At 42.6% G+C, this 22,762-nt stretch overlaps 1 long non-coding RNA gene across 1 annotated transcript in view; it reads right to left on the reverse strand.

The window, feature by feature from the left end:
* The window catches only part of LOC129485812 (uncharacterized), a 37,652-nt gene extending 17,777 nt beyond the window's left edge, over positions 1-19,875 (reverse strand). The window contains exons 1-2 of the long non-coding RNA XR_008658783.1: positions 19,798-19,875; positions 9,270-9,343 (exon numbers count right to left, since the gene is read on the reverse strand). This is a non-coding gene — a long non-coding RNA (uncharacterized lncRNA). The remainder of the gene's footprint in view (positions 1-9,269; positions 9,344-19,797) is intronic.
* Between the last annotated feature and the right edge of the window lie 2,887 nt (positions 19,876-22,762).

Genomic DNA, 22,762 nt, shown 5'->3' on the forward strand with positions numbered 1-22,762 from the left:
AATAACAAGAAAACAATGTCTAACAAAAGTTGTGTCTCCAACTTTGTGAGATCTCTCTCTCTCTCTCTCTCTCTCTCTGTCTCTCTCTCTCTCTGCAATACATTGGGAAGAATCCATATGGGATTTTCCTATGGTGTAGTGTGCTATTGCTGTCTCTTATAGGCTGCCCCCTAATTTCTTGTGGTCTTGGAAGGCAGCCTTCAGAATGATTCACCCACTACTTGATGCTCTGGGCTGGTTAAGAGTCTTTCATACCCTTACTGGTTCTGCAAATAAAGCAGTTGCCTATAATCTATGTCTAACTATCATCAGTCACTATGTCGAGAAGGGAAAATGTGTTTCAGCTTGAATCATCTTTACTTGTTCACAGATTTAAGTCACAGTCTACATTTCTGGTGTGTGTGTGTGTGTGTGTGTGTTTGTGGTGGGGGAGAGAGCGCACGTCAGACAGAAGCACCATCCTTGTGTAGGGCCCTTCAGGCTGGCAGCCTTGATGCAATGTTCAGTCTTTGGAAATCCCTATTGGGAACATTAGAAACATCTGGAGAAACCACATTTCCATGTTGAAATAAAGATAAGTTGTCATTTCTGCTACTCATTTTGAATGTATCCCACAGCCTGTTGAGAGATTTTTGCCCGAAGCAAGTTAGGCAGTATATAAGTTTTTAAAAATGGAAAAAGAAAGAAAAAAGCAGAAGGTAGAAAACTGATTTTGTGGCATGCTGTCAGGGATTTTCTTGGCTGCGCCTCCACAAGAGTGGGCCCTGGGCACTCAGGAGTGCAGTTGCAAGGGCCCAGTGTGGCCAGGGGACCCAGCGACGCATGCCCATCAGCCTGTATTGATTTTCCTTTTACCACATTTAGATGATGTATACATATGCTAACAGTGCATACCTTGGGCCTGGAACTTTAGGATAATGCAGGATAAAGATGAAATCCCAGCCTGATTCTCAAGGATCATTTTTCTCTGGTTTCACACATAATTGTGTTTGAGGGCCTGTGCTTTTGCATCTACACCTTTCACAGTTTTGAACATCTCCCCCTCACCAGGAGATGGTGATGAGTTGTGTAAATCTGTCCCACCGGAGCAGGCCTCTGGTCTTCAGCTCCCTTACCGCGCGGGCTGCTGCTGCGACTACTGAGGTGACTGACGCTTGAATGCAGGGACTGGAGTCCTCTGCCCAGGACAGCCTGGTGCTGCAGCTGGGAATGTTCAGCCAGGGATTCGCACTCAGAGCTTAGACACAAGTCACCAAACTGCCTGGTCTCTGGTCTCTGTCCAGCCAGGGATCCGCACTCAGAGCTTAGACACAAGTCACCAAACTGCCTGGTCTCTGGTCTCTGTCCAGCTTCATGAGTGACCTCCCACCAAGAGGGCGCCCTTCCCTTTGCTCCTGGTTCTAACACACTTGTGGGGAAAAGTCAGACGTTTTTGCCTTTTGGATTTCATATGCGGTTTCATTCCAAAAATACCATATGAAGGTCTGAGGAGTAGCAAGGCCAGTGGGGAAAATAGCTGACATTGAGCTTCGGTCTCGAGCATCCACAAATATTTCTAGAATCCCTTTTTTGGGGGGGTTGTGATGGTCAAAGAAACCTTTCTTCAAAGGAAAGCTTAGTCACTGCAGAGCCAGACATGTAAAAGAAACGAGCAGAAGACTGTCCTTGAAACAGGCCGGCATCCTGCTTCTTTGCCTCTTCTCAAAGCTTGTCTAAGGAGTTCACTGAGCGCATTTGAAAACCGGTGCCTATTTTCCAAGCCGTGTTTAGAGAACAAGCGTCTTCTCAGATGGTCCTAGACTCCTCTGGTCAGACTCCCGTCACCTGCTGTGTGTGCCACATCTCGCAGTTTCAAAGTTCACTTTAGCATGTCAAAAGCCTCCGGGAAGTACTTATAATGGGGAATCCAGTCTCATTATCCTTGGGTCTCTGTGAACATCCCATGGAATCCGCAAGTTCACTGCATGGCCCTAAATTCTGTAAACTACCAGCCCCTCTCATTTCCCATTTCTCATTTCTCATTTAGAGTGAGTTTCTCTAAAACTCAGTCACTGCGGGAAGCTTTGAGGGGAAACATCCATCTGAACTTTTGTTTCTTTCTGTGGGGAGAAGGGTGCTGAGTCAAACTGGGAAGGTGGGAGGAATGTGAGAAACTCAGTGGCCTGCGTTGGGGGGAACGGAGAACTTAGAGAATACAGGGACCAGCATGCATATTGGGCCACGTTTCCAACAACAGCATCAGTCAGAGTAAATGTCAGCCCCTCTCTTTCGCTCTGTGGAAGCAGAACATCCCGTAGAGGGCCATCTTCTGACACTCAGCAGAGCAACACAGCATCTCAACCAAAGGGTGGGTGTCTCCTCCCCAGTGACAAAAAGTACACTTCTCAGCTGCATCCCAACATTCACCATCAGTCATCTCTACTTCTGCGATGGCTGAACTCTCCTTACAAATATGTACCCTTCAATGATTTGTGAGAAGTGAGTTAAAAACAAAACAACTCCAGAGAGTTCTGTTATGTAGCTCCTACAGATGGTGCTAAACATATGAAATTAAACAAAATGATACTTGTTACCCTGCCTGTCAACATGGATTAACAACAGATTTTTTTGCCTTTTTGTGAGTTTATTTGTAATCTTTGTAATGAATCAGTGAAATGCTCTGAGTAAGCAGGTAAACCTACAAATCCTTCTAAACCGCGACCTCAGACATCAGCTGTCCCATGTTCTGTAACATGCTGAAATTTTCCACTCAACTTGGGTGGCTGATTTCTCATTTCCTGGACTTCTGTACCCTGTGGAGTCTGGGACACTACCAAGGACAGGGAGTGAGGCTGACACCTGCCTGCGGTCTCTGCACTCGGCTCCTGCCCTGTGCCACAGCACAAAGCTAGGGAGGATGGTGAGCCTGAGGGTGAGGGGCCGTCCGGGGCTGGAGGAGGAAGGAGCACTCCCAGGGCATATATTTCTAGAGAAAATAGAATTATGCAACAAAGGTTTTGCTCAGAGGCAAATGGTGAATGTGTAGTTCACCTTTTCTTCTTCCAATCAGACTTTTATTTTTTAGAAAGTAAAAAATAAAGAAGTAAAGTGCATGTATACATACACACACATACACACACACATTCCATATATGTGTATATATATGGAATTTGAAACCTTTTAAAAACTACAAATAGACTGATTAGTGAATATTTAAATTTGAGAAATATTTCTTATCCTTGAAAAAATTAGTGTATGAGCCAGGGATAAACACACTAAAATCCTGATTTTAAAAGCAAATAAAAAGATGTACCGCATGGGAGGTTCTATCACTGTTATTTCAACCACACGTAAGAGGATGTTCCCAGCCCATGCTGGGGATCCAGCCCATCTGGGAGGTACTTTTCTAAACCTCAATTTTATTTTGAGAAAAATGCTCAGAAATGAATGATGCATGTACCAACATCTTTATCACTTTGAAAGAATTCAGATTGTTTTCTGAAGATCCTGTTGCTATCATTATTTTTTAAAGGATCGTTGCTCTTCAAGTTAATGTAACTGTTTGCTTTTAAGAAATTGTTAGCTAGGAAATAAAACTGACTACCTTGCCAGTGATCTATATTAACAGAATGAGGGGGTCTCTGTCTGCAACCCTTCGCTTTGAATGGCATCCCTGTTGGTAATATGCTGATGTTAAAATGTGTCCAGTCTGCCTCAGACAGCTTCCATGACCATTTTGGTTTTTATTTTTTAATAGTAATAGCTAAGTTAATGAAGCATTTTGTCATTAATAATTTTTATTGATACATAATATTTGTACATACTTATGGGATACACATGATCTTTTGTTACATACATAGAATGTGTAATGGTGTAATGACCAAGTGAGGGTATTTAAGGTATCTGTCACCTCGTGAGTTTCTATGTATTGGGGACATTTCAAGTCTTCTAATTGAAATATAAAATATACTGTTGTTAACTATAGTCACCCTCCTCTGCTGTCAAACATTAGATTTTATTCATTCTGTTTAACTATATGTTTGTGCACATGAACCAACCTGTCTCATCCTCCCACCCTCATGTTTATTGCAGCACTAATCGCAATAGCAAAGATATGGAATCACTGTAAGTGTCCATCAACAGATGTGACCATTGTTATATTAAAAGGAGCAAAACTGAACTCCAGAGATAAATCTTTCATCATTATTACCATATTCTTTCCTACTATCTATATTCTAATTTCAAGAAAACTTTGAATAGTTTCCTGGAATTTTCAGCTAGCATAATTTTCAGCAGGCGTTAGAAGTCTGGAGGTTGGGATCTACTACATTCATCATTTTCAGAGTGACTCCATGAAACACGCATCATAAGGACAGCAGAGCTATTCTTAGGTGCTTCCATCACCTGTTTTCACACAGCGTTTTCTACATTGAGGCACATGTGGCATAAATTAAATCATATCCCCCCAGAGTAATAATACTGCCAAAGCTCAACATAATAATAAAGCAACTGAATCTCTGGCTTCACAAACCATTAGAAAGGAAGTTGTACTGCATCCTCATTTTCTCTAAACACAGACCACCATGTTCACTCCATTTTCACCCTCAGTTTACTATACCATTTACCTAACAGGAAAAGTTATCCAACTCATGGTTATCTTTGTTCTTTATAAACTGCATCCTTCATATAAATATTTGAAAGATTAATTTTTAGCACTGCTCTTCCTTCACACACAGTGAAGGGTAGAGGATCTATTCTTATACTTTTTTATTTAATTTTGTATTATACATCTCAATAAATAAGTAGCTTAAGATCTCTTCCTTTTCAAAGAGAAACAAACATGTGATGGATTCTAAAAGGTCAATGCATTTGCAAACATAACGTGACTCTTGACAGGATACATAGCTGCAAAAAAAATTCTTGGGTAATAACCTCCAAGACTGCAGAGATGTCCCCAGCCTTGATTCTGCAATGGAGCTTGAATCTGTATTGCATCTACGACATCTAACCATCAGGATAGCAGCCCTCCTTGCCTATACAACTGCTTTTTTGTGGTTGGGGTGGGAATCTAACCCATGGTGTCTACATGATTGCCGCACCATTAGTCACCAAGAGTGGCCTGCAGAGCTTTAGAACCAGAGCCCTCAGCCTCCAATGCCTGCTGAGTGGAGAGTCATTGACCAGCACGTGCCACTGTGACCGGCAAGTGGAACCAATGAAATTACCATCCTGTGAACAGGCTTCACGCTCCCACTGTCCAGCCAGAGGCCCGAGGGAGGCCTGCTTACAATGCACACGTTGTTTTCTGGGCGGCTCTTCTTTCACTTCCTTTAGGAGAGCTGCCCGCAGAGAGAAAGAAGCCCTGCTGCTGGTTCTGGTTCCAGCATTTTAACATCAAATTGCCCTGGTGATCTAACAGAGGGTCTTTTACAATTCTCTGAAAGCAAACAACCTTGAAAACGTTTAGGAATGTGGTGTTTGACCTAGGATTTTAGTCTGCTTGAAAACATACATGAGGAAGATTGGGGAGCCTGGCTCCAGCACCCCACAAAACCCAGACTGGCTAGTTCTCTTGCGCCCAAAGCCCCAAAGCAGCAAGAGCCCAACTGTATACATCATATGGTCATCTGTTTGCATAAAGTAAATTGCATGTTCTTCAGCCCTACATCTTGCATTACCAAATATAGTGACAGGCTTAATTTAGAAGTGACTCAGTAACCTGTCTCAAGAGAAGGAATCTGCCCTGACACCTCTCTACCCTTTGCCATCACGTGCAGTGCTGGTCACCCTTCCCTGGGATGCTTGGAAGGTGTATTTTACTGAGTTGTCAAGGCAAGTACCTGCACCCTCCTGTCCTTCCCTGCACACTGTCCCACAGCACCCTGATCTCAGGGACTGCAGCTGGGTGGTACGCTGCACCGGCAACCCAGCCCTGGCAGGACTCCAGGTATTCATGGAGTTTGAGAATGAAAGTCTTACCCACCCCACCCAAAAAGCATACACTCCAAGTTTATATGCCCCAAACCAGTCTATACAACCCTCAGAACTCTTCAAATTGTCCTTGCATGAAATCTGTATGTGGTCTTGTCTCCAGGCACTCCCTATAACAAACAGACAGGGTTTGGTGCACCCCAAAGTCAACTCACTTGGGAGCAAATGCACAGGGGAGCACAGAACGATGCTGAGAACTCAGGGAGCATGCACATATCCACTAATGTAAGGACTGGATTTCTTCCAGCAGGACATGTGTGTATGGGTGTGGGCAGTGCTGTGTGTGTTGTGTCTGTGTGTGACTTATGTGTATGGTATATGTGTGGATGGTGTGTGTGATATGTATATGCGTGTGTGATATGTGTATGTATGGTCTATGTGTGGTGTGTGCCTGTGTCTGTGTGTGCCTTGTGTGCATGGTGTATGTGTGATGTGTACATGTGTGTATGTATGGTGTGTGTGTGAGTATGGTCTATGTATGGTTTGTGTGCTTGTTTTCCACATATTGATCCATGGGCCAGCCTGTGACATGGACCACAAAGTAAGCCATAAGCAAACTGTGTTTTGGGCACCATTTTCATCTTCTCCATTCATTCACTCACTTATTCAACTATGCAACAGTCATTCAACAAATGTGTACTGAATGTCTGCATCACAATAAAGAAATAGTACACTTACCAATTGCCAAACACTACTCAAAGCTCTTTTTATTTTATTTTATTTTATTTTATTTTGAGAAAAGGTCTCACTCTATCACCCAGCCTGGAGTGCAGTGGCACAATGTGGGCTCACAATTGCCTCAACCTCCTGGGTCCAGCGATTCTCCTGCCTCAGCCTCCCGAGTAGTGGGGATTACAGATGTGCAGCACCATACCCAGCTAATTTTTGTATTTTTTAAGTAGAGAGTAGATATTGCCACGTTGGCCAGGCTGGTTGCAAACGCCTGAGCTCAAATGATCTGCCCGCCTCAGCCTCCCAAAGTGCTGGAATTACAGGCGTAAGTCACTGTGCCCAGCGGTTCAAAGCTCTTTAACAAAATAACTTGTTTAATTCTCATGAGAAGGCTACAAGGTAGAGCTGTTATTATCTCCATTTTACAAAAGGGAAAACTATGCAAGATCAAGTCATGAGCAGACTGCAGAAGCAGAGGAGGAAGGCCAGGAAGAGCCTGGCCCATCGCCCCGCACTGCCTTTCCTTGGGAATAGGCTCCAAACCCCAGGGCACATGCCTGGGACCTTTTTGAATGTTTAATTTGGACAAGCATACTGACTATTCTAATTCTGTAGGTGGATGGCAGCCATATTTCCTCCCAACTCACTGTTCAGAGAGCAGTGCCTGGCATTCCAGCTGTGACCTTTAGCAAAGGGAATACATGTTAGAAGCCAGGCTAGGGCCCTGCTCCAGGGCTTGGAGGGGAAGACCCTCTCCCGAGGCAATCCCGGCAGCCAGCCTGAGGGGGCCCCATCCCAGCGATTCTGGAGGGAGGCAGGGAAGTGCCAGCTAGAGAAGGGCAGGGTCTGTGGTGACGGCTCCACCCTTGGGCCTGTCCCCACAGACCTAAATGAGGACAGGCACTCCTATATTCACCCAAAATGTTGCATTTTCCAAGACCACTCTGACCCATCAGGCCCCCCATCCTGTGCCTATAAAAACCCTGAGACCCTAGTGGACACAGACACAAGTGGTTGGAAATCAAGAGGAACACACCGGCAGAACACATGGGCAGACATACTGGCAGGCCATGGAGGTTGGAGCCATGCAGACCCAAGGGAAATTTGGCTGAGGGCAGTTGGAGGAGCGAACAGGGGCTGAACGGCTGACCTCAGGGGAAGACCACCTTCCCACTCCATTCCCCTTCTGGCTCCCCATTCATCTGCTGAGAGCTACTTCCATCACTCAATAAAGCCTTGCACTCATTCTCCTAGCCAACATGTGATCCGATTTTCCTGTACACCAAAGCTCTTGCTTTGTGATACAGAAAGCCTTGATAAGGCCAAGGGTCTAATTGAGCTGATAAACACAAGCCCCCTTGGCAGATGGCTAAGCTGAAAAAGCACACTGTAACACACGCCCACTGGGGCTTCAGGACACTCAACCCAAGACGCTGCCATGGGGGTCAAAGCCCAAAATGCTCCCCGCAACCTGCCTGTCTGCCTGCTCCCCTAGGGGCCTGAGCAGCAGGGCACAGAAGTGAGCTGTGGCCACCCTGTCCCACGCCCTGCAATGGGGATAAGGAAACTCCTCCCATTTCACCAGCTTCTGGGTGCCTAGTGCACAGGAAATTCTGCCTGAATGGAGAATGCCCAGAGCAGAGCCCTCAGAGTGGTCTCCCCGAATCAAAAAGCCATCCAGAGTCAGGGCGTGGTAGCTCATGCCTGTAATCCCAGCACTTTGGCAGGCCGAGGCAGCCGGATCACCTGAGGTCAGGAGTTCGAAACCAGACTGGCCAACATGGAGAAACCCCGTCTCTACTAAAAATACAAAAATTAGCCAGGTGTGGTGGTGGGCGCTTGTAGTCCCAGCTGGTCGGGAGGCTGAGGCAGAATTGCTTGAACCCAGGAGATAGAAGTTGCAGTGAGCTAGGATGGCGCCACTGCACTCCAACCTGGGCCACAGAGCAAGACTCCATCAAAAAAAAAAAAAAAAAAAAAGCCACCCAGGACCAGAGGAGAAGGGGTCATGAGGGGCTGCTAGGAAAGACCCTTGAGTTCCTAATGAGCGCTACACAGAGGCCAATGCTGGCGTTCACTGTGCAGCTAAACTCCTCTTAAAGCCAGGGAGAGGCTCCCGAGAGCTCAGAGAGGGTCCTGGATCCTGCAGTTGCCCCACAGGCCCCTGTGCTGCCTCTGACCTCTCCCCAGTTTAGACTTTCCGCTCTGCAGACCAGTGTGGGAGCTGGGGCTGGACACCCGCTCCGTGGCTCTGTGCCTTTGGTCTCACCGTCTTTTCACGGCTTTTTTTCACCCAATCAGCTTCGACTCACCTGCTCCTCTCTGTGCCCCTGCCCCCGACACAGACAGGGCCATTGAGTGGCTGCGCCTGAGCCTGCCTGTGCACTTCTCCAGCATTGGCTTGTCAGCTCCTCAGGGGTCACTCCCATAGACATCATATGTCTATGATGTGGAGCTGCTTTGGGAAATGATTTCTAACTAACAAACATAACAACTGAGAGAAACTTTGAAAATAAAAAGAGTTGTAGAGTAATATGTACTATATGATCTTAATTATAAAAATAGAAAGGAACAAACAGATATGTATTTGTGTGTGTACACATGTACACACATGCACATATACTCACATGTATGTTGGAAATAACCCTGTGGAAGGTCACTTGCCAAATGCTGAACTTGATTTTTTCAAGGAATGAAGTGACTGGAGGAAGGGGCGAATAGTAATAAGTTTCTTATAAACCCTTTGTATTGCTTAACTTGCTACTGTAAGCATGTATTACCGAAATCCCATCCAACAACATACATTCAACCCCAATAAATTGTAAAGGGAGAAAAAGCACCACAAACAAACAAAATCGGGGCAGTGTTAAAGTTTGAAATGACAGTAATACTGAAATTATAAAAGAGAAATGTTTCTTTCTTGTACGTGTGTAATAGAGACTCATGAAGCCCGTAGACCACTCTTTTGTACCACATCAAGTTCAGAGACTAGAGCTTAATGGAATCTGTAATTGCAAAGTTATTGTTGAAGAACATCTCGGTCCAGAGCTGGAAACTAAAGTTCTGCTATCACTAGGATTTTCATCTCTGATAATCTTTTGCCCTATAAAATGAGGCACAGCCAAGCAATTCTGCAGAAAATATTGACTGGGGTATTTAGCTATGACACTGCCACTAAATCTCAAAACAATCTGGGTGGCTATCCACACAAAGATTCCAAGTCAAAGGACAATATGCCATATTCACACTGCTTCATTTTGTTATTTGTTATCCTCTGGATGAGAATTTGCTTAGGAAGAAGGTCAAATTCAAAGCTTAAATAAAGTTTAATTGCTTATGATTGCGACACATCAATTGAGTAGTCCAATGTTTTACAAAATGGTATTTGTTGATTCCAAGGAGCTGTGAGTTCTGGAACATTTTTAATGTATTTTACTTTTGATTACAATCCAAAAATATGTTTTCAGTTATAATAACTTCTCTCTTACAGTAAAATTTTCAATTGGAAGATATATCATAGGATAAAAATTTAGTTTCTTACATAAATTATTTTCAAATTAGATTTTTAAATAATTAGGTTCTTCGCCTATGAGGTTCTGCAAACCATGGGTTACTCAATATTTTTCCTTTAAAAAGATAAACTTGGGCAATAGCCAAGTTTTGAAAGATACAGGAGCACTACCTATGACATTAACTATATAAAATGTATTCACAGAAAAAAAAACTGAAAAAAAACTATAATAAAAAAGTCAACACTGGATACTTCCAAAGGGAGCCATGGATTTCCTCTATATACTTTTGTTTTCACTTTGTAAAATGTTCATGATTTACTTTTATCTTGGAAAAAATAAACTTTAAAAAATATTAACTGTATACAGACACCATTAAAAATGACACTCTGAATTTAGCAATATGATTGCCAAGCAAAAATCTAAAAACAGCTTCCACTAATGTGAAACATTTTAAAGAAATCAGTATATTTGGAGCATGTTTCTAAAGTTCTGTGATTTATAATTTCTTATAAATTGATATAGATCTGAAATTGTTTATATTGGAGAATTTTCAAAGAATATATATTGGATTATTTAGAAAATAACATAACAAAACACAGCCTCCAGCACATCTGTAATATGTTGTACACCATAGCTAAAGGCTGATATTCCTGATGTCTGGGAAGTGCTTCCTAATACTCAGGGCAGAGGAAGGGAGAGAAGAGCAAGTAGGTGGGGACATACAAAAAAAGGGCAATTTTTTGGAAAATTGTTGAAGCCGTATGTTGGAAAAATCAGGTTCATTTTAGTATCTTCTCTACTTTTGTGTGTGTTTTGAAAATTTCCATAACAAAGACATATAAAAGCACCAAACCAAACAAAACTAATCACATAATCAGATACTATTATCCACCCATCAGAATGGCTTTAAAAAACTGGTAACACCAACTGTAGTCTAAGACGTGGATCCCTGAGAACACACAAGCCCAGTCTGTCTAGGAGACACAAATGCTTATTAGAGTGAAACTCACATTTTTCATATAGGGACTGGATAAAAACTTTATGGGCTTATTTTACAGTGTAAATTTTTGCATGCCTTGACAAATGTTCGTATCTGAATCATGTGTGCATTTATTTGGAGATTACATTTGTGTGTGCGTGTCTGTTTGTGAAACTGGCCACAAAAAATACATATCCTCCTGTCCTTTCTAGATATTATTAACATGGCTTAGACCACAAACTATATAACATTAGACCAAAACTTGCTGATAGGCGTGCATCACTGATGTAATTAATACTTTCACAGCACAAGCTCTTTACTTTATTACCACAGTGTATACACCACAGATCTCTGCATTCGCATCTCACGTAGGCCTTTTACACATTGAAAGAGTGCAGTAGGACTTAGCACTGAGCAATACAAGTTTTCGTATTTTTTAGTCCATTTACTTAAAATGAATGAAGTCACCGGCAATTTACTAGATTTGCTTTCTATTCAAAGAATATTGCTTAAGAAATAAGAGGGAAGGGAGTCTAATGCTGTGTTATTACAATTCCAAAGTTCTGGTGTAATTACAAAATATTATAACCATTTTAGATCTGACTATTTATATTGAGCTAAAATATTAAAAGATTCTTTTTGCCCAATAATTGACTGATTTTTTCCAATTATTTAACTTTATTTATTTATTTATTTATTTATTTATTTATTTATTTGGAAACAGGTTCTCACTCTGTCCCCCAGGCTGGAACACAGGGGCACGAACACTGCTCTCTGCAGCCTTGACCTCCCCGGGCTCAAGGGATCCTTCCATCTCAGCCACCCAAGTAGCTGGGACTACAGGCATGCGCAACCGCACCTTGCTAATTTTTGTATTTTGTGTAGAGACAGGGTTTCGCCATGTTGCCCAGACTGATCTGGAACTCCTGAACTCAAGGGATCCTCCCACCTCAGCTTCCCAAAATGCTGGGATTACAGGCGTGAGTCACAACACCTGGGTAGTTTAACATTTTATATATAGGTTTTATTTTTGCAATTTTAAAATATATTCTTAGAAATACTAGAATATTATCTCTTTACAACTATGTTTAAAAAATGCAGAAGGGTGAAAACACATGTATAGACAAAGACATGGGGATGTGGGTGGGGACGGGATGGGTTTGGGGATGAGGATGGGGATGGTGATGGGGACTGGGACAGAGACAGAGCCAGAGAGCAAGACAGCAGGAGACAGCAGAGGGAAAACCTCTTGTGATAACTACCTAGGTCACAACCCACACATGCTAGGAGCCCAGAAACTCCTGCTGTACTTTGCCCAGTCATTGTGACCTCCTTTCTCATCAAAAGTAGATGCAATGCAGACTTACAACACCAGTTAAGTTGGCCCATTTTTTTAACTTAATATAAATAGCATCATCCTGTATATATTCTCCTGTGTCTGGCTGCTTGATTTCAACATTAAGTTTGTGACTCATCCTACTGCTGAATGCAGCCGTTGTTCTTTCGATTAAAGTGCTTTTTAGAGCTCATTGCGTATGTACACACCACAAGGCACGTATCCACGGAGGTCTGAGTTATTTCCAATTAGGGGCTGTTATGAATAAAATTGGTATGAATATTCTTGAACAAGTCTCTCAGTGCTCATGTGAATGCATTTTTGGGGGGTACATATGCCAGGAAGAGAAATATCTAGGTTTTTGTAGGTAGTGTCAAACTCTTTGTCCAAGTGGTCCCCATTAAGAGAGAAATGTTGAGCAACCAATGGCTTGCAGACCCACAAGGGTCAGAAACCTAACTGGGAAATAATTTACTTATGAAACTAATTTGAGGGTAATTTATTTAAGTAATAAAATTGTATTCTATGAGTATATTTTTCCATTAAGATTTATCACTGTAAAAGAACGGTTTTTATAACTGAATTTTCTCCTTTCTCATTTTGGATGCAATTGAATTTTCTACTAAACTCTGAAGTCCTCGGGAGGTTTCTAACAGAGCAAATGATGCCTTGTGGCCAGTATTCTTTTCCAGATCTTCAGAGAAATACATGAAACCACATTAGTATAAAATGTGACTTTGGTAAAGAGACTATATTTAAATGTACATATCCGAATCCTTGCTGTTCCTTTAAATTGGCCATGTGGGGATACTTAGGCATTTTCAAGAGGGAAGAGCATCCATTAAATAACGATGGGCATAGTCCCTACTGGGAAAGGCTGGCTACCAAGCCCTGCTCCCACATCACCGTCCTCCAAGCGCCCTCCACAACAGTGCCCCAGCCATCTTCTATAGGGCAGAATTAATTCCGTTACTCACTGGGCAAAACCTTTAAATGGCTTCCCTTTCATTCAGGCCCAATTCAGTACATTTGCCTGGCCCACGGAGCCTCTACAACTTGTCTCTGGCACACATCGCCAAGATCATTTTTACTCAAAGTTGCTGTATAAAATGCTATGTGCCTGGCACCCTTCTAAGCGAGTTACAAGTATTAGCCCATTTAATCTTCATGTCAGCCCTCCGAGCTGGGCACCATTATTTACGTCACATTTTTACAGATAAGGACACTGAAGTACAAGGCGGAAAATGTCTTTCCTGAGTCCTACTGTAAGTGTGGCACCCGTATCCCTGCGCCCAGCATGGGCCAGGTTGGTGAGATGGCCTGTCTGTCTCAGGTTCCTCCGCTTGCTGCCTCCTCTGCCATGTGGCTGCTGTGCCGCCAGTCCCCCTCTGCTCCTGGCTCTGTCCGTGCACATGCTGTTGCTGATCAGCATCCTCCTCTGGGCCATTTTTTAAAATCTTGGACCCTCCTTGAGCCACCACGGTACTCTTTGCTTCTCTCTTCTTAAACTCATGTGTTTTATTAAAAATGTAATTTTTCATGTCTGTCTCCCCTGCTAGAGTGGTAGTTTCTTGAGGGACAAAGTGGAACCTTATGCACTGTTTTTAATCTCAGAGCCTGGCATGGTGTTTGGGTCACATTAACAATCAGTAAATATCTGCCCATTGATTTGAAGAAAAGGAGAAAAAGAGAAGATGGGATGGGAGGAGAGACTGGAGAAGCTAATTTGGCTGTCAGAAATGCATGAGTTTGAATTCTGGCTTTGATGCACATTAGCTGGAAACAAATAACTAAATCTCACTGAAAGTTGTTTCCAATTTATGTGACAAGCATTAAAATGACTATTTTACCAAATTACCATAAGAATTAGAGATGTATGTAAAGTGACTTGCACACGACACCAAATATTTAGTGACTACTTTTAATGGCACTGAATGCTGCAGGGTAGCATTTTATTACCCTAGGGATGTACATCCTGGATGATGCAGAATCCATTGCCCTCTCCTTCGGGAAGAGCAATGGAAACTTCTCCAAACCAATCAACATTACATGGGTTCCAAATGTTTGTGAACCATCACAAAAAGTCCAGTGGTTCAAGTTCACGGCATTGGGGAAGGGAAAATAGAATGACAACCTGCAAGCAGGAGGGTAAATAAGGCCGTTTGAACGCAGAAGCCTTTCACAGAAATAAGCAGTCTAGGGTTGGAAGATGAGAACGTGTGGAAGCACTCTACGCTGCCGGAGATGCCAGAAGACTGCACCGCTCACTGCATAATGTCATGATTCTCTACTAGAATCCCCAGAACCAGAAACTCACAATTCTGTCTGCACAGACAGATCGTGATACCACCTGTGATGACAGAATGGACATTTGTTTCTCCTTGTTGAGGCCCTGTGCAACTCCAAAGCACCAAAGATCCACCAGCCCTGCAGGCTCCAGAATGCACTCTCCTGGAACATCATTGTGTTCTTTTTACCTTATAAAATGAAGACAAAGCATATTTCCTAGGAAACCACTAGCCAATAAGACATGTGACTACTCACAATATACTGTCATGCTATGAGAATCTATGAATGTCCTTAGCATCATTCCTTTAACAACTGGAGTTTCTATTTGGCAGCAAACAAGTGGAAGTAAATACTGTTAAGTAAGGAATGCACTTGACATGCTTCTCTACTAGTAATTACAACTCTTTTCAAAGCTTGATTTATTGTTTGTATTTCCACCTGTGAGAGACACGTACTTACAAGAAAAGCCTTGATATATTTTGCTCACCCAGATATGTTTATGCCGCATCTCTGGTGGAAAAAGCTCTGTGAAGGACAGATGCAGTGTCAGATTCTTGCTGTGGTAGCTCTTCTCCCAGTTTTCACATCAAATGATTAAAGCAAATATGCTTCACAAATGCTAAGAAGTTAAAATTAGAATTACTGCAAGAATTCTGAGAGCTGTTTTCAGCCATTGGCCATGGATCTGACATGGCAATTTTGTAGAGTCAATAGGCCTATAATTTGAAGTTTACATGTTGCTGGGTAATGATAAGTCAAATGAAATAATATTTTCTAGGAAATTTCAAATTGATAGCTTTGTACTAGTAACAACATAAGTTATATAAGTCACAGATCATGACGTGACTTATGATCATAGTTCATTCATAGCTCAATGAACTATGCTTGAATTGGAGAAATAGTTGCTACTTTTTAATGGGTATTTCATAAAGTCCTTTTGTGTGTTTGTCTCAGTATCCCAGGGAACATTACTTTCTGAATTAGTTTTAAACTGGTGAGCAAAGCTACATTAGGATAAGATAGAGAAGCTGGAAAAAAACAAAAAAACAGAAGAACAAAGGGGGAACCAGTGAGTCAGGAGAGGATGCAGGGCAGGGAACCCCATCCAGGGTGTAGTAGCACTAAAGGGCATCTCTGAGGAGAGGGCACGAGGACAGACTGTTCAGCCAGAGCAGAGGATCCCAATGGCAGATGATCCCAAGGGAGACACTTGAGATGATAATGGCAACAGAGCCAAAACTGCGATCCAAGAACCAGAAGATAAGACGGATGCAGGGGTTAGCAGGAGAGTGACATTCTGCTATATGGACAAGGCCAGGAAGCAGACATGCAGATTCTACTCTAATCCGTGCTTTGCTCACGGTCATCAAAAACTGGCCTCACTAAATCAATAGTTGTGCAAAGTATTAGTCAATGAAAATGCCTAAGCAGGATGAAGAAAGTGGTCATTCATTGTAGTTGGAACTTAGTTTGAAGTTCAGCAGTACCACTTATATAGTAACGCATACAGCACTGCTAAGCTCCAGACTGTTCTGACATTCACACTGACCTCGTGGTGTTCACGACCAGCCCACCGAGACTACCTAGCACAGTGCATTGGAAGAGGATTTATAATAAACACAGCTCACAGCCTATACATACACAGACACACACACACAGACACACACACACACATATTGCTGCAATCTTGTGATGAAACTTGAATGGATGAGCAAATAAAGTAGTTTCTTGAGAGGGAAGCTATTCTGGGTGAAGATGCAGTGAACACTGCTGAAAAGACAACAGAGGATGTAGAATATTTCATAAACTTAGTTGATAAAGCAGAAGCAGGGTTTGAGAGCATTGACTCCAGTTGCATCAAACTTTATTGCTGTCTTTTTAAGAGAAATTGTCATAGCCATCCCAGCCTTCAGCAACCCCTACTGTGACCAATCAGCAGCCATCAACATTGAGAGGCAAGACGCTCCACCAGCAAAAAGATGACAACTTACTGAAGGCTTAGATGACTATTATCATATTTTAGCAATAAAATGTTTTTAATTAGGTGTATACAGTTTTTAGACATGGTGCAGCTGCACACTTAATAGTCTATAGTAGAGTGGAAGCATAACTTTTTCATTTGCTCCTGGAAACCAGAAAATTGTGTGATGCATTTTATTGCAATATTCCAATATCCACTTTATTGTCATGGTCTGGAACTTAACCCACAATATCTCTGAGGTACACCTGTATTTAAGATTAAAGAGTAAGCAGAAGAAAGCAGAGAAAATAAGAAAAATGCATTTTTATTGCAATTAAGATCAAAGTGGAAGCACAGAATGGACCATCAATATTGGAAAAGAGGGGAAAAAAGAGAGAACAGGAGATGGAAAATGAGAGAAAAATAGAGAGAACTAAGAGAAAGAGACTTTCTCTATAATGGCTTATCTTCCACATACTCCTAGAAATGGTTTTGCACTGTCCCTCATCTGGAGTATCCTTCTGCAGACTCTATAAACATGTGGTATAGCAAGAAAGCACTTGATTCTGGCTACCTGTCAAATGTTCCATCTACATTTAATTTAATTTAATTTAATTTAATTTTATTTTATTTTATTAACAAAGAGAACAGAGTGGTCATTCCCACAGTAGTAATAACAGCTTTATGTCAGGGGAATAAGTATGCAGAAGCAAACTACAAGGAAGTACCCTGGGGCAATGCCCATGTTTTCATATTTCTTTCATTATTTCAATGCCTAGGATTCAACTGCACGGTCTTCTATGATCTATCCTTAAAAGTCACTTGGTGCCACTTCAACCATATGCTACAGTCGGAACAACCTAAACCTTGCCCAGATTCACAGGAGGAACATAGATCTCATTCTCCATGGAAAGAATGCCAAGGTCACATTGTGAAGGAGCCTATAAGATGTGAAATATTACTGTGAGCACCACTGGAAAATACAGTCTACAACAAACATTTTCCAGAAAGCCAAGGAAGCCGTATCTCAGGTAAAAGGCAATGATCACTGATGTCAGCCAGGGGGTAGAATCTTCAGGGAAGACCAGTGCACGGCTAGAGGACTTCCTGCTGCAAGTCCCTGTTTCCTATGGATCTTCAAACTGCTGACATCAGGACTGGATAAGAAATAGGATAATTTGGTTGCAAAGTTCAAAACTTTGGGCTTTGAGACTGTATCAGGGATAATAATATATAAGTGGCCACGAGGAGCACAGGGAAATAGTTAACATTTTACACAAATATGCACGTATTTATTATTCAGTGCTAATGTGTAAGTAACCCACCCTGTCTTTGGCTTTTGCACAACAGCTTCTCAAGATGACAAGAGCCCTCAGAATGTCCACACTTTTGAGAGCTTTGGTATTTTAATCTATTCAATGAGGATAATATAATATTGCAGTGTATGTTGGTGAATTGATGGATTGATTGATTTAACAACAATTATTGTTGAGTTTTCCTGTAGTTAGGCACTGGTAGAAGCACAGTGGCACGGCAGTTAAAAGATAAATGATGTCCCTACACTCACAGCACTTACATCCTAGTTGCAGAAGCCACGTGCTAGAAATGTAAAGACAAAAATAAATAAAAACATAAGTTCAGATAATGAAGGTAAGTGCTAGGAAGAAACTGAATGAGGGACTGTGATGGAGAACAGTATATGAAGCTGACCTGCATGAGGTTTTCAGGGACAGACTTTCCAAGAACGTGCTACTTTTATGTTAAGCTGCAAGAACACAGTAGATGCTAAATAGATCAGAGCAATGCTGACAATGTTATAAATATGTTCTTGGTTACTTGCTTATATGGTATTTTAAAGTTCAATAGGCTTTTAGGTGATATCGAAAGTGAATATAATAAGGTTGGTCTCTTTTCATATACACATATAAAATTATATGGAAAATCAAACTTTTTAAGTGGAGGCAGCATTCGACCTAAGGATCTGCAAAAAGAGCTTGAGTTTGGTTTAAATTACCAAGCTGAGGTTGTGCATGCCCAATTTCTCTGTCTTTCAGAGCAGCAGCTGCCTCCAAACCTCCTTCATGTTCTGACACTCCGTAAAATCCAGCGTGAGGCACTGAAGAACATCCCTGAAGACCTTAATAGGAAAAGGTGCTGGAAGTGGAGGCAGGGTAAGAAAATTCCCAACAAGTATGATGTGCGTCATTCTGTCACCACACCTGTGTCCTCTTTTTCCTTCAGTTTTCCTCCTGAGGAGAAATGTGTGACCTGCCACTGGCTGGTTCTCAAGCAAAAAGGGACTCCTGTGAGACGATCTGCCTCCCTAAAGAGGACTATCAACTGGTAGCCATTGGAAGGGAGTAGCAGCTAGATTAAGGGCACTAGCTCTATGTGCTCAGTAATTTTACTTTTTTTTTCCATTTTTGCCAAAGCACCGCAATGTGTAATTATGAGAGGGATCATATGTAAATGTTTCTGTTGTTCTTGCTAAGTCTTAAGTGGCTTGGAGATGCTGGTAACCAGTTTGACAGACTTAATACCAAAGGGCAGAGTTTGAATGTTCCCTTTCACTCAACAAAACTTGGTACTGTTTAATCATTAGGTAATGCCCAAGCCGAAAGTCCCTGTTCTTTTCTTTTTTTTTTTTTTTTTTTTTTTGAGACAGAGCCTTGTTCTGTCACCCAGGCTGGAGTGCAGTGGTGCAATCTCGGCTCACTGCATGCTCCGCCTCCCAGGTTCACACCATTCTCCTGCCTCAGCCTCCCCAGCAGCTGGGACTGCAGGCACCAGCCATCACACCCAGCTAATTTTTTTTGTATTTTTAGTAGAGACAGGGTTTCACCGTGTTAGCCAGGATGGTCTCGATCTCCCGACCTCGTGATCTGCCCTCCTCGGCCTCCCAAAGTGCTGGGATTACAGGCATGAGCCACCGCGCCCGGCCCCCTGTTTCTTGTGTGTCTTCATCCTAACTAACATTTTGCCAGCTGCAACTTATCCATAAAACTATTACAATCTTGTTTTGCCTGAGTTTTTCATTCTGTGGTTGGGGTTATGTTTACCTTGGCTTATAAAATCTCACCTTCAGCTGGCACTTCACAAAGAAAAAGCATGTTCTTCACCCACATAAAGACAAGTGGACAAATGGCTTCCCCGTTCCACTCCCCCAATCAACTATAGATCTGGCACAATTGCAAAAGCTTCCAAAATTGAGAACTAATGCATCACTCACCTGATTGAATGACATCACAATAGTGCCTCAGAACAGACACTTATTTAAAGTAAAATGGGACGGACAAAATTAGGCCCATGGGTGACTTCCGGCTATTCCTAGCTAGGCTATCCCTGTCTAGTCTATTACAACTAGAAAGCATTGAACATAATGGGAAAACAAGCACATGGAGACTCTGAAAGGTGAAAGGAAGAAGGAAGACAGCTAGGGGGCCTTGGGACTTGAGGAGCGAATGGCAGTGAGTCCCCTGGGTATTCCTCATGCTTCCATATGTCCTGGACAGGACGCTCTAGAAGCCCACAACCCAGAGCTCCCAACAAGACAGACAAAAATAATTCCAGGAAAAGCCTGGTCCTTCTGGCCACAGAGCCAGGACAAGGGTGGCCTAACAACAGAAAATCTCGTTGGTAATATCTCTCTTACTCCAGCCAAGCTCCAATGGAAAACCACACTCCCCTTTCTGCTTCTACCCCATCCCCCACTCTGTATCTTCTCAGCTGGTATATTAGTCCGTTTCCACACTGCTGATAAAGACATACCCGAGACTGGGCAACTTACAAAAGAAAGAAATTTATTGAACTTACAGTTCCACATGGCTGGGGAAGCCTCACAATCATGGCAGAAGGCAGGAGGAGCAAGTCACATCTTACCTGAATGGCAGCAGGCAAAGAGAGAGCTTGTGCAAACAAATTTCCCGTTTTAAAAACCGTCAGATCTCATAAGACCCTGTCACTATCACAAGAACAGCACCGCAAAGACCCACACCCCCCACACCCATGATTCAATAATCTCCCACCAGGTCCCTCCCATAACACGTGGGAATTATGGGAACTACAAGATGAGATTTGGGTGAGCACACAGAGCCAAGCCATATCAGCTGGTCAAGAGGAGATTTGAACTCCCACCTCCTCTTCTGCTCCTAGTTCCCCTACTGCGATAGTGCCAGCAGGACTGAGCAGAGAGCTAATCTTCCACTGCCCACCAGGGAGTGTGCAGGACCCAGCAGCCAGTGGAGCCTCCACCTCTGCCCAGCACCAAGGAGACGTCATGTCGTGGAGGGGGGTAGCTAGGGACCATAATTAACACTCCACACCTGCCTGCCCCTGGGGTGGGCCTGAAGGCCTGATACTCCCTTCCCCAGTCCAGAGGGCCCTGCTTCCCAGCACCCTCAGCCACCACCAGCAGAAATCAGTGCACCACCAGTGGCACCAGACAACCAAGCAGATCAAAACAACACCACAAAGACTGAATATAAACTGTCATGGCAGCTGCAGCCCACAAAATTGCTCAGGACCTGCATGCTAAGCCTAAACAGGGTGACTGCTGGATAAAATGGAGGATTTGGGTGGGACCTAGACATTCTAATGAAATAGACAAAATATCCATGATACAACCAGAACTCACCTGTCAAAGAACCAAGAAACATCACCAGCTGAGCGAGAAAACATGATCAACAGATGCCAGCATTGAACTGAATCAGATGTTGAAATCATCTGACAGGAACTTTAAGGTGCCTATAATAATAATGCTTCAGCATAAAATTCCAAATCCTTTTGACACAAATGAAAAATAGAAATGACAGAAGTAGGCCAGGAGCAGTTATCATGCTTGTAATCCCAGCACTTTGGGAGGCTGAAGCAGGAGGACCACTTGAGCCCAAGAGTTCAAGACCAACCTGGGCAACATGGCAAGATGCCATCCCTACAAAATTACAAAATTAGCTGGGTGTGGTACCACATGTCTGTGGTCCCACATGCCTGTGGTCCCAGCTAATTGGGAGGCTGAGTTAGGAGGATCACCTGAGCCTAGGAGACTGAGGTTGCAGTGAGCTGTGATTGCACCACTGCACTCCAGCCTGGGCAACAGAGCAAGACCTTGTCTCAGAAAAAAAAAAAAAAATGGAAAAAAAGAGAGAATTTATAGAAGCAAAGAAAGAGGAGTTATAAGTGAAATTATAAAGTTAAAAATACAACAACCAAAATATAAACACACTGGATGGGCTCAATAACAGCATGGAGATAACAGATGATAGAAACAGTGAACTGAATGGCAGATCAGCAGAATTTGCCTAATCAAAACAAAGGAGAGAAAATGGACAGAAAAGAAATTGGAGTCTCAGGAACCAGAGGAAAAAATAGAAAAAGTCCAACTTTCATATTATGGGAGTTTCTAAAGGAGAGGAGAAAGAAAGTGGAGCTGAAAATGTATTCAAAGAAATAATAGGTACAAGCTTTCCAAATACCAAAGGTGAGAGACAGAAACTTACATCTTCCAAAAGCTGAGCAAATCCTAAATAGGATAAATCTGTGGAAATCTGTGCCAATACACATCATAACCAAATTTCTGAAAACTAAAGACAAAAAAATGTTGATGGCAGCCAGAGAGAGATGACTTACATGGAGGCCAGAAGGAATTAGCACAACATTTTTTAAGTGATAAAAAAATGTAAACCATGAATTTAATATCCAGTGGAAATACCTTCATGAATAAAGACATCCTCTAGCAAAGGGAAACTCAGAGCATCTGCTGCCAGCAAGATAGCCCTTGAAGCTGGCATGAAGGCTGTTCTCTCACAGAGGGAAGAAATGGTGTCGTAATGCTGTGAACCTCGGAGAGGAAAGAAAGACAATGGAGAGAATAAAATAGCAGTAAATATAACAGACTTTCCTTCTCATGGGTTTCCTAAATTTATTTGATGGCTAAGGCAAAATGTATAACACCATTTGATGTGGGGCGAAGTGTGTACACAGAAGAAATACTTAGCAATTGCATTTTAAAGCAGAGAGGGTGGTAAGACCTATATGGAAGACTGGGT

This window comes from Symphalangus syndactylus, chromosome 7, assembly GCF_028878055.3.
Source record: "Symphalangus syndactylus isolate Jambi chromosome 7, NHGRI_mSymSyn1-v2.1_pri, whole genome shotgun sequence".
Classification (NCBI taxonomy): domain Eukaryota; kingdom Metazoa; phylum Chordata; class Mammalia; order Primates; family Hylobatidae; genus Symphalangus; species Symphalangus syndactylus.